Raw genomic sequence first — 10,939 nt, 5'->3', positions numbered from 1 at the left:
CTGCCCGGGCAGGAGCAGCCCTTCCCCGCAGCCTGGGCACCCCCCGTGGGGGCAGCCCCATGGGCCCCCCAGGCCCCACCACCAGGTATGGTCCCCTGCCCCCTCTGCCACCATCCAGGCCTAAGGACCCTGGTCACCTTCCCCATCCCACCTCCCCTGTCCCCCCACAGCAGTTTTGGCACCAGGGCAGGGGGGGTTCAGCAAGCCCGGCTGAGGGAAGGACATGCCTTCCAGCCCTGTCACCAGCTTGGTTGCCCTCCTCTGGAGGCATTCGAGGACCTTCCCGTCCTTCTCCAACGGTGGGGCCCAGCCCCGCACCCAGTGCTCCAGGGGAGACCGAACCAACGCCAAGCACAGCGGGACAAGCCCCGCTCCTGGCCGCCTGCTTCGACTGTGTGTGATGCCCCCCAGGATGGGGGGGTTGCCCTCTTGGTGCCAGGGAACACCGCTGGCTCCTCCTCAGCTGCTGCCCCCAGCACCCCCAGAGCCCTTTCCGCAGGGCTGCTCTCCAGCCACCCCTCTCCCCACTTACACTCCTGCCCAGAGTTACTCCCTCTCAGTGCAGAATCCGGCACTTTCACTGCTTCAACTTCATGCCACTGGGGATTGCCCAGTGCTCCAACCTCTCTAGAGCCTTCTGCAAGGCCTCTTGTCCCTCAGGAGGGCGCACAGCACCTCCTGCTTTGGCATCATCAATCAGCTTGTTAATGGGGCATTCACCACTCAAAATCCAGGGGAGCAACTCTTCCCACTTTTCTCTCAATCCACTGACAATTTTAAACTCAACCATTTCATGATGACTAGGGGCAAGACCATCCCATCTCCCACCAGTCCTCCAGCAGGAGACGGGGAGGCTGCTGGAAGGGACTGGGGGGGCACAGGGAGCCCCAGCATTCCATCCCAGGCGACCAAAGAGTCCTTAGCAGCGGGAGAGAGCGAGAGGACCAACGATGGCGCTGCCACCGCTGTGGCTCCCACTGAACGGCCCCTGGGCTCCCCCAGCACCCCAGATGCTTCAGACCTTTGTGCTCCCCCAAACCTTCTACCGCCAAGGCAGGGACCGACCCCAACCCGCAACTCAGGGATGCTTTCGGGAGCCAAAGGCACAGGAGGTGAGCGCGGCCATCGCTTCTGTCTCTCTTCTAGGCTCAGCCACCCTGGTTCCAGTGCCCGGGCAGGAGCAGCCCTTCCCTGCAGCCTGGGCACCCCCTGTGGGGGCAGCCCCATGGGCCCCCCATGCCCCACCACCAGGTATGGCCCCCCTGTACCCTCTGCCACCTTCAGCCCCAGAGGGCCCTGGTCACCTTCACCATCCCACCCCGCCTCTCCCTGGTCACCTTCCCCATCCCACCTCCCCTGGTCCCCCACAGCACTTTTGGCACCGGGGGGGAGGGTTCAGCAAGCCCAGGGGAGTGTCCCTGCCCTCGCCTGCCCAGGAAATCCCATTTCCAGAGACTTTCCCAACCCCTCGGGGCCATCTCTCCCACTTCCCCCAAGAAGCACGTCCCCTCCCCGGTTCCCAGCCCCGGCCCCCCCGGCACAGCAGCTCACCCCGGGGAGCGCCCAGCCACCAGCTCCCCCCAAAGCCAGGCCCAGAGCCGGGACGGGGGCCACGGGGGCCGCCTCGGCGGGTGCCCTGGAGGCTGCCCCGGCCCAGCACAGCTCCCTTTCCCCCCCACAGGGCTGCAGATGGCCCCCTGCGGCTGCTGCTTCCATCCCCGCTTTTTCCACCTCCACTGGACCCTCACCAACCAGCCTCCGCCGGCCACCCCCACGCTCGCCCACGGCGCCGCTGCTCCCCCGGGCCCTGCCCTGTGGGGCCTCGGGGGCTCTGAGACCCTCCCGGCCTGGGCAGCCCCCGGCAGCCTCCAGGGACAACCCACACAGCCCCTGCTGACACAGCTGCCAGCCTACGGCCTCCAGGGCAGAGCAGTGGCCGCAGCCCCCCCGGAGCTGCTGCTGACCTCCATCCCCGGCCTCCAGCACGTCCAGGGACCCCCTGCATGGAGCAACATCTCCAGCATGGCCATCCCCGCGGGGGCACCCCTGGGCAGCCATGTCCTCCCACGCAGCCATGTGCCCCCCAGACCCTCTGCTGCCCCCCACAAACCAGCTCCTGGGGACCCAGCCAGCACTGTGGAAGAGGCCGAGGAGATGCTCCTCCACGAGGCCCTCAGGCTCTTTGGGTCCTCCACGGACACGGTGGGGTCTGGCCAGGACAGCACCAGCACCATCCGCAGTCCTGGCGACCCTGGTGCCACCGGCAGAGAGGGGAGAGCGGTGACCCCAGCACCCACCACGCTGGCAATCTCCAGCCCTGGCCATGAGAACATCGACGAATGGTCTGCAGAGGCCCCCAGCTCCAGCACGGCCACCCCCGTGGAGGCACGCCCGCACAGCAACCTCCCCCCCTACACTGACAGCTCCTGGGACAGCATCCTGTCCCTGGACAGCTCTGCCGCTGTCCACCAGAAGCAGGCCTTTGGGGGCCTCGCAGTGCGCCAGGAGGTGCCTCTTGAGGAGGACCTGAGGGTCTACGACTGGTGTGGCGAGGTGGCAGGGGTCAGCCAGGACAGCATTGGCAGCAGCCCCAGGCCTGGGGACCCTGGGGACACCAGCCCAGCCATCCCCCACTGCGACTTCGAATCCCTCAAGGTCCCCGAGCAGCTGCTGAGCCCCAACTACAGCCAACTAGCTGCACTTCCAGGAGGAACACCTCTTCGGGAAGAAGCCCCAGGAGCCCTGGGGGGATGTGGGGACGGAGCTGCCACCGGAGTCCCAGGAGCCTCGGAGGGATGGGGGGACGGAGCTGCCACAGGAGTCCCAGGAGCCTTGGAGGGATGGGGGGACGGAGCTGCCACAGGAGTCCCAGGAGCCCTGGGGGGGCACATGGGGAGGGGGCCGTCACCAGAGTCCCTGGAGCCCTGGTGGTATGTACGGCCAGAGCCATCGCCAGAGTCCCAGGAGCCCTGGGGGGACATGGGGATGGAGCCATCTCCAGAGTCCCAGGAGCCCTGGGGGGACATGAGGATGGAGCCATCTCCAGAGTCCCAGGAGCCCTGGGGGGACATGGGGATGGAGCCATCTCCAGAGTCCCAGGAGCCCTGGGGGGACGTAGGGGCAGAGCCATCACCAGAGTCCCTGGAGCCCAGGGGGGACGTAGGGCCAGAGCCATCGCCAGAGTCCCAGGAGCCCTGTGGGGACTTGGTCAGGGAGCCATCGCCAGAGTCCCAGGAGCCCTGGGGGGATGTGGGGACGGAGCTGCTTCCGGCCATGCCCACCCTGGGGCAGAGGAGGGGGACAAAGCGGGGGACCAGCCCCCCATCAACACCACCCAGCAAGCGCAGGGCTCTTGCAAGGGGGCCGGGGACGGAGGGGGGTGTGAGTCCCACCACAAGGAAGAGACAGAGATGATGGGGGGGGGGCGGGATTTGTGTGTATTTGAAGGAGGGTGTTATTGTCTTTTAGACAATTATTCCGTCACCCGATGACCCCTCTCCACCCAGAAAGGGGAACTGGGAAACACAAAGAAACACAAGGGTTGTAATAAAAATCGATTTAATAGACTGCGACTAAATAATTACCAATAATTCTAAAGAACCAGTATTAATCCCAACACTGATGTAAGATATACAAGAATTATACTCAGCCCATTCTCTCAGCAGGAAGCCGTGCACTCCCAGCAGGGACAGCAAATGGCGGACACTGCCAACGCGAGGGCTTCAGGAGAAAGGGAAGGGCTCAGGGCTCCGGCACTGGGGCAAGGAGTTGTCTGGACCCGCCGCCATCAAGGGAGAGAGAGCTCTGCAGCAAACTTTTCCAATTTATATGGAATGTGATGTCCATGCGAAGAAATAATCCTGTTGGCCAGCCTGGGTCAGGCCTTGCTCCCCCTTCTCCCTGCACCTGGCAAGGCTCGAAAACACTAAAACCTTGAATCGCACAGAGCCTGGCTGGCTATAAAGCAAATATTTTTGCAAATTCAGACACTGGAGTCTTCTAAAAGGGCAATTTTCCCCAGCATTAGAAGAAAAGTTAGACCCGTGTCTCTCAACCCAGGACAGGCATCTGGAGTGGGGCTGCTGCAGCAGGGCCCCCAGAGACCCCCCGCTCTGCCCCAGCCGCTGCTGCAGGGGCTCTCGGGGCTGGAGCAGAGGCCGTAGCAGCCGCCGGTGCCCACGCCTGTCCCCAGTGGACCAAAGACTTTGCTGGTGAGGAGTGATCCGGTGGAAGTGTTGCCCAAGTCGATGGGCTTGAAGTTACCGCTGGAGCACGTGGCTCCCGAGGGCTCCTTGTTCCGGAGGAGGGATGACAACTCCAGGGCACCGTGCGGCTCCAGGGAGCTGCGGAGCAGGCAGTGCCCGATGCCGTAGGGGGATGTCCCTGCCGCCTGCGCCTTCCAACCCAGCTGGTCCACCAGCTCCTGTGCCGCCTCCCTCTCGGCCCCGGCTTTCTTCTTGGAGCTCTTCCCCCCTGCTGCTCTCGCCGCCTGGGCGGCTCTGGCGGCCGAGCCCCTCCAAGGCCCTGCGGGCGCTCTCCAGGCTCTCGTACTCCCCCAGCACGCAGCACTTGCTCAGCAGCTCGGGGGAGCGCCAGGTGGATTTCCGCACAGCCGAGGGCAGCTTGCGGCCCGGCCGCAGGATGCGGATGGAGGCGATGGCGTCCAAGGGGCTGAACATCCTCAGGATGGTCTCCAGGAAGTTCTTCTGGAGCGGCGGCAGCACCCCCTGGCCCTGGGGCAGCATCTGCCAGACCAGCAGCAGTTTGCTGGGGGGGATGCTCGGCAGGGACGCGGGGACGGGGACGTGCTGCCAGACTTTGGTGCCCTCATTGTTCACCTCCAGCAGCTCCGAGGACTGCAGGGCGCAGAGTGTCAGCCGCCAGTCGCGCGTCAGGTAGTTCACCTGCGGGAGAGAGGGGGTCACTGCGTCCCTGTGAGTCTCCCCAGGCAGGGACCAGCCTAAAGCTGTCCTCCAGGCAGGCTGCAGCCCCATCAACATGGGGTCATGGCACGGCAGCATCCCCCTTTCGCATGGTCCCCCGTGCCTCCTGGGCGACAGCAACCAGCAGGAGCGAGAGGCCTCTGCTCCTACCGGGGTGTCCTTGGTGGTGCCAAATCCTCCCCAGTACGAGGAGGGGCTGTACTAATGCGGTCCCTGGGGTTCCGCAGAGCACAAACAGACCCAGCATCTCGTCATCCCAGGGTGTGCAGGCCTTCTTTGGGAGCGTGCAGCTGCGGGTACCGTCTCCAGGTACCCTCTCCTCCCGGGTGTCACACACCCAGGGAAAGCACAGCCCCCTCTGAGGGGGACCCAGAGCTGCTTGTTTCCCCATCAGGAGACTAAAGGACCCGAGGGCACAACTTGAGGGAGGGCTGGGGGGAAGCGTGACACCGAGTGACGCCGACCTTAACCTCACACCCTCGAGGTCCTTTGCCCTGGTCTCTGGTTCACTACAGTCAATGCAGAAGCACAGGGGACGGTCACAAAGGCATTTGGTGAGTGACACAAGGAGGCTGTGGCTGCACCTTGGTCCTCATACACCTTGGCTGAATCCACTTGTTCTTCCTCCCCCCACTGAAAAATACTGTTTAAAGCAAAAAGCACTTGCACCCCCAGCCCCAAGGTAGGGGCCGATAGGCGCCAGGGGCACCTAGACTCCCCCTTAGACCCTTCCCTCCCCAAAAAGAGCTGGGGAGGCTGCTAAGAAGCAGGGGTGGGGTGGCGTGGGGGGGTTGCCACAGGGAGCCCCAACATTCCATCCCCAGTGACCAAAGAGTCCTTAGCAGTGGAGAGGGCGAGAGGACCCACCATGGCGCTGCCACCACTGTGGCTCCCACCAAACGGCCCCTGGGCCCTTGCAGCGCCCCGGATGCTTCCGACTTTTGTGTTCCCCCAAACCATCTACCCGCAAGGTAGGGACCGACCCCAACCCACAGCCCGGGGACGCTCTTGGGGCCAAGAGCGCAGGAGGTGACCGCGGCCATCGCTCCTGACTCTCTTCCAGGCTCAGCCACCCTGGCTCCACTGCCCGGGCAGGAGCAGCCCTTCCCCGCAGCCTGGGCACCCCCCGTGGGGGCAGCCCCATGGGCCCCCCAGGCCCCACCACCAGGTATGGTCCCCTGCCCCCTCTGCCACCATCCAGGCCTAAGGACCCTGGTCACCTTCCCCATCCCACCTCCCCTGTCCCCCCACAGCAGTTTTGGCACCAGGGCAGGGGGGGTTCAGCAAGCCCGGCTGAGGGAAGGACATGCCTTCCAGCCCTGTCACCAGCTTGGTTGCCCTCCTCTGGAGGCATTCGAGGACCTTCCCGTCCTTCTCCAACGGTGGGGCCCAGCCCCGCACCCAGTGCTCCAGGGGAGACCGAACCAACGCCAAGCACAGCGGGACAAGCCCCGCTCCTGGCCGCCTGCTTCGACTGTGTGTGATGCCCCCCAGGATGGGGGGGTTGCCCTCTTGGTGCCAGGGAACACCGCTGGCTCCTCCTCAGCTGCTGCCCCCAGCACCCCCAGAGCCCTTTCCGCAGGGCTGCTCTCCAGCCACCCCTCTCCCCACTTACACTCCTGCCCAGAGTTACTCCCTCTCAGTGCAGAATCCGGCACTTTCACTGCTTCAACTTCATGCCACTGGGGATTGCCCAGTGCTCCAACCTCTCTAGAGCCTTCTGCAAGGCCTCTTGTCCCTCAGGAGGGCGCACAGCACCTCCTGCTTTGGCATCATCAATCAGCTTGTTAATGGGGCATTCACCACTCAAAATCCAGGGGAGCAACTCTTCCCACTTTTCTCTCAATCCACTGACAATTTTAAACTCAACCATTTCATGATGACTAGGGGCAAGACCATCCCATCTCCCACCAGTCCTCCAGCAGGAGATGGGGAGGCTGCTGGAAGGGACTGGGGGGGCACAGGGAGCCCCAGCATTCCATCCCAGGCGACCAAAGAGTCCTTAGCAGCGGGAGAGAGCGAGAGGACCAACGATGGCGCTGCCACCGCTGTGGCTCCCACTGAACGGCCCCTGGGCTCCCCCAGCACCCCAGATGCTTCAGACCTTTGTGCTCCCCCAAACCTTCTACCGCCAAGGCAGGGACCGACCCCAACCCGCAACTCAGGGATGCTTTCGGGAGCCAAAGGCACAGGAGGTGAGCGCGGCCATCGCTTCTGTCTCTCTTCTAGGCTCAGCCACCCTGGTTCCAGTGCCCGGGCAGGAGCAGCCCTTCCCTGCAGCCTGGGCACCCCCTGTGGGGGCAGCCCCATGGGCCCCCCATGCCCCACCACCAGGTATGGCCCCCCTGTACCCTCTGCCACCTTCAGCCCCAGAGGGCCCTGGTCACCTTCACCATCCCACCCCGCCTCTCCCTGGTCACCTTCCCCATCCCACCTCCCCTGGTCCCCCACAGCACTTTTGGCACCGGGGGGGAGGGTTCAGCAAGCCCAGGGGAGTGTCCCTGCCCTCGCCTGCCCAGGAAATCCCATTTCCAGAGACTTTCCCAACCCCTCGGGGCCATCTCTCCCACTTCCCCCAAGAAGCACGTCCCCTCCCCGGTTCCCAGCCCCGGCCCCCCCGGCACAGCAGCTCACCCCGGGGAGCGCCCAGCCACCAGCTCCCCCCAAAGCCAGGCCCAGAGCCGGGACGGGGGCCACGGGGGCCGCCTCGGCGGGTGCCCTGGAGGCTGCCCCGGCCCAGCACAGCTCCCTTTCCCCCCCACAGGGCTGCAGATGGCCCCCTGCGGCTGCTGCTTCCATCCCCGCTTTTTCCACCTCCACTGGACCCTCACCAACCAGCCTCCGCCGGCCACCCCCACGCTCGCCCACGGCGCCGCTGCTCCCCCGGGCCCTGCCCTGTGGGGCCTCGGGGGCTCTGAGACCCTCCCGGCCTGGGCAGCCCCCGGCAGCCTCCAGGGACAACCCACACAGCCCCTGCTGACACAGCTGCCAGCCTACGGCCTCCAGGGCAGAGCAGTGGCCGCAGCCCCCCCGGAGCTGCTGCTGACCTCCATCCCCGGCCTCCAGCACGTCCAGGGACCCCCTGCATGGAGCAACATCTCCAGCATGGCCATCCCCGCGGGGGCACCCCTGGGCAGCCATGTCCTCCCACGCAGCCATGTGCCCCCCAGACCCTCTGCTGCCCCCCACAAACCAGCTCCTGGGGACCCAGCCAGCACTGTGGAAGAGGCCGAGGAGATGCTCCTCCACGAGGCCCTCAGGCTCTTTGGGTCCTCCACGGACACGGTGGGGTCTGGCCAGGACAGCACCAGCACCATCCGCAGTCCTGGCGACCCTGGTGCCACCGGCAGAGAGGGGAGAGCGGTGACCCCAGCACCCACCACGCTGGCAATCTCCAGCCCTGGCCATGAGAACATCGACGAATGGTCTGCAGAGGCCCCCAGCTCCAGCACGGCCACCCCCGTGGAGGCACGCCCGCACAGCAACCTCCCCCCCTACACTGACAGCTCCTGGGACAGCATCCTGTCCCTGGACAGCTCTGCCGCTGTCCACCAGAAGCAGGCCTTTGGGGGCCTCGCAGTGCGCCAGGAGGTGCCTCTTGAGGAGGACCTGAGGGTCTACGACTGGTGTGGCGAGGTGGCAGGGGTCAGCCAGGACAGCATTGGCAGCAGCCCCAGGCCTGGGGACCCTGGGGACACCAGCCCAGCCATCCCCCACTGCGACTTCGAATCCCTCAAGGTCCCCGAGCAGCTGCTGAGCCCCAACTACAGCCAACTAGCTGCACTTCCAGGAGGAACACCTCTTCGGGAAGAAGCCCCAGGAGCCCTGGGGGGATGTGGGGACGGAGCTGCCACCGGAGTCCCAGGAGCCTCGGAGGGATGGGGGGACGGAGCTGCCACAGGAGTCCCAGGAGCCTTGGAGGGATGGGGGGACGGAGCTGCCACAGGAGTCCCAGGAGCCCTGGGGGGGCACATGGGGAGGGGGCCGTCACCAGAGTCCCTGGAGCCCTGGTGGTATGTACGGCCAGAGCCATCGCCAGAGTCCCAGGAGCCCTGGGGGGACATGGGGATGGAGCCATCTCCAGAGTCCCAGGAGCCCTGGGGGGACATGAGGATGGAGCCATCTCCAGAGTCCCAGGAGCCCTGGGGGGACATGGGGATGGAGCCATCTCCAGAGTCCCAGGAGCCCTGGGGGGACGTAGGGGCAGAGCCATCACCAGAGTCCCTGGAGCCCAGGGGGGACGTAGGGCCAGAGCCATCGCCAGAGTCCCAGGAGCCCTGTGGGGACTTGGTCAGGGAGCCATCGCCAGAGTCCCAGGAGCCCTGGGGGGATGTGGGGACGGAGCTGCTTCCGGCCATGCCCACCCTGGGGCAGAGGAGGGGGACAAAGCGGGGGACCAGCCCCCCATCAACACCACCCAGCAAGCGCAGGGCTCTTGCAAGGGGGCCGGGGACGGAGGGGGGTGTGAGTCCCACCACAAGGAAGAGACAGAGATGATGGGGGGGGGGCGGGATTTGTGTGTATTTGAAGGAGGGTGTTTATTTGGGGAGGGGCTGTTTGTACTCAGGGTGCAGGGCACCATCTTTAAGGGAGGGGGGCATCGTATTTAGGGGAGGGGGGTGTGCAGTTGTGGAGAGGGTTGTATTTGGGGGGTGGTATTTGGGCAGAGAAGTGGATTTGAGGGAGGGGGGTTTAGAGTAGCTTCGGTGGGAGCTTTTCTCTTGTGTTACAAAGTTTAAAAGTTGCTTCAATTAAAAGTTGTTTCTCCAGAACCGGTCTGTGCCTTTTTGGGGGGAGGAGGGGGAAAGGGAGGGAGGGAGCGCAGGGGGCACCAGGAATCAGCACCACGCAAGTGCCACAGCCCCGATGAGCCCCAGATTGGAGCCCGCGAGCCCCAAAGGGCAACGAGCTGCCCCCAGAGACGAGCCACCACCAGCCGGCTGGCAGTGGCCAGGGGGGGACTCCCCTGTCCCCTTCCCCAGGGGCAGCCAGGACAGAGGGGTCCCTGCAGGACCCACGCACACGGCCCCACGCAGAAAGCAGCACGGAGCCCCCGCCACCGGAGTCCCAGGAGCCTCGGAGGGATGGGGGGACGGAGCTGCCACAGGAGTCCCAGGAGCCTTGGAGGGATGGGGGGACGGAGCTGCCACAGGAGTCCCAGGAGCCCTGGGGGGGCACATGGGGAGGGGGCCGTCACCAGAGTCCCTGGAGCCCTGGTGGTATGTACGGCCAGAGCCATCGCCAGAGTCCCAGGAGCCCTGGGGGGACATGGGGATGGAGCCATCGCCAGTGTCCCAGGAGCCCTGGGGGGACATGAGGATGGAGCCATCTCCAGAGTCCCAGGAGCCCTGGGGGGACGTAGGGGCAGAGCCATCACCAGAGTCCCTGGAGCCCAGGGGGGACGTAGGGCCAGAGCCATCGCCAGAGTCCCAGGAGCCCTGGGGGGATGTGGGGACGGAGCTGCTTCCGGCCATGCCCACCCTGGGGCCCCTGGGGGGACGTAGGGGCAGAGCCATCACCAGAGTCCCTGGAGCCCAGGGGGGACGTAGGGCCAGAGCCATCACCAGAGTCCCAGGAGCCCTGTGGGGACTTGGTCAGGGAGCCATCGCCAGAGTCCCAGGAGCCCTGGGGGGATGTGGGGACGGAGCTGCTTCCGGCCATGCCCACCCTGGGGCAGAGGAGGGGGACAAAGCGGGGGACCAGCCCCCCATCAACACCACCCAGCAAGCGCAGGGCTCTTGCAAGGGGGCCGGGGACGGAGGGGGGTGTGAGTCCCACCACAAGGAAGAGACAGAGATGATGGGGGGGGGGCGGGATTTGTGTGTATTTGAAGGAGGGTGTTTATTTGGGGAGGGGCTGTTTGTACTCAGGGTGCAGGGCACCATCTTTAAGGGAGGGGGGCATCGTATTTAGGGGAGGGGGGTGTGCAGTTGTGGAGAGGGTTGTATTTGGGGGGAGGTATTTGGGCAGAGAAGAGTATTTGAGGGAGGGGGGTT

Source organism: Calidris pugnax, unplaced genomic scaffold (assembly GCF_001431845.1).
Source record: "Calidris pugnax isolate Ruff unplaced genomic scaffold, ASM143184v1 scaffold28, whole genome shotgun sequence".
NCBI classification, from domain to species: Eukaryota; Metazoa; Chordata; class Aves; order Charadriiformes; family Scolopacidae; genus Calidris; species Calidris pugnax.
This window is presented reverse-complemented; position numbering follows the sequence as displayed.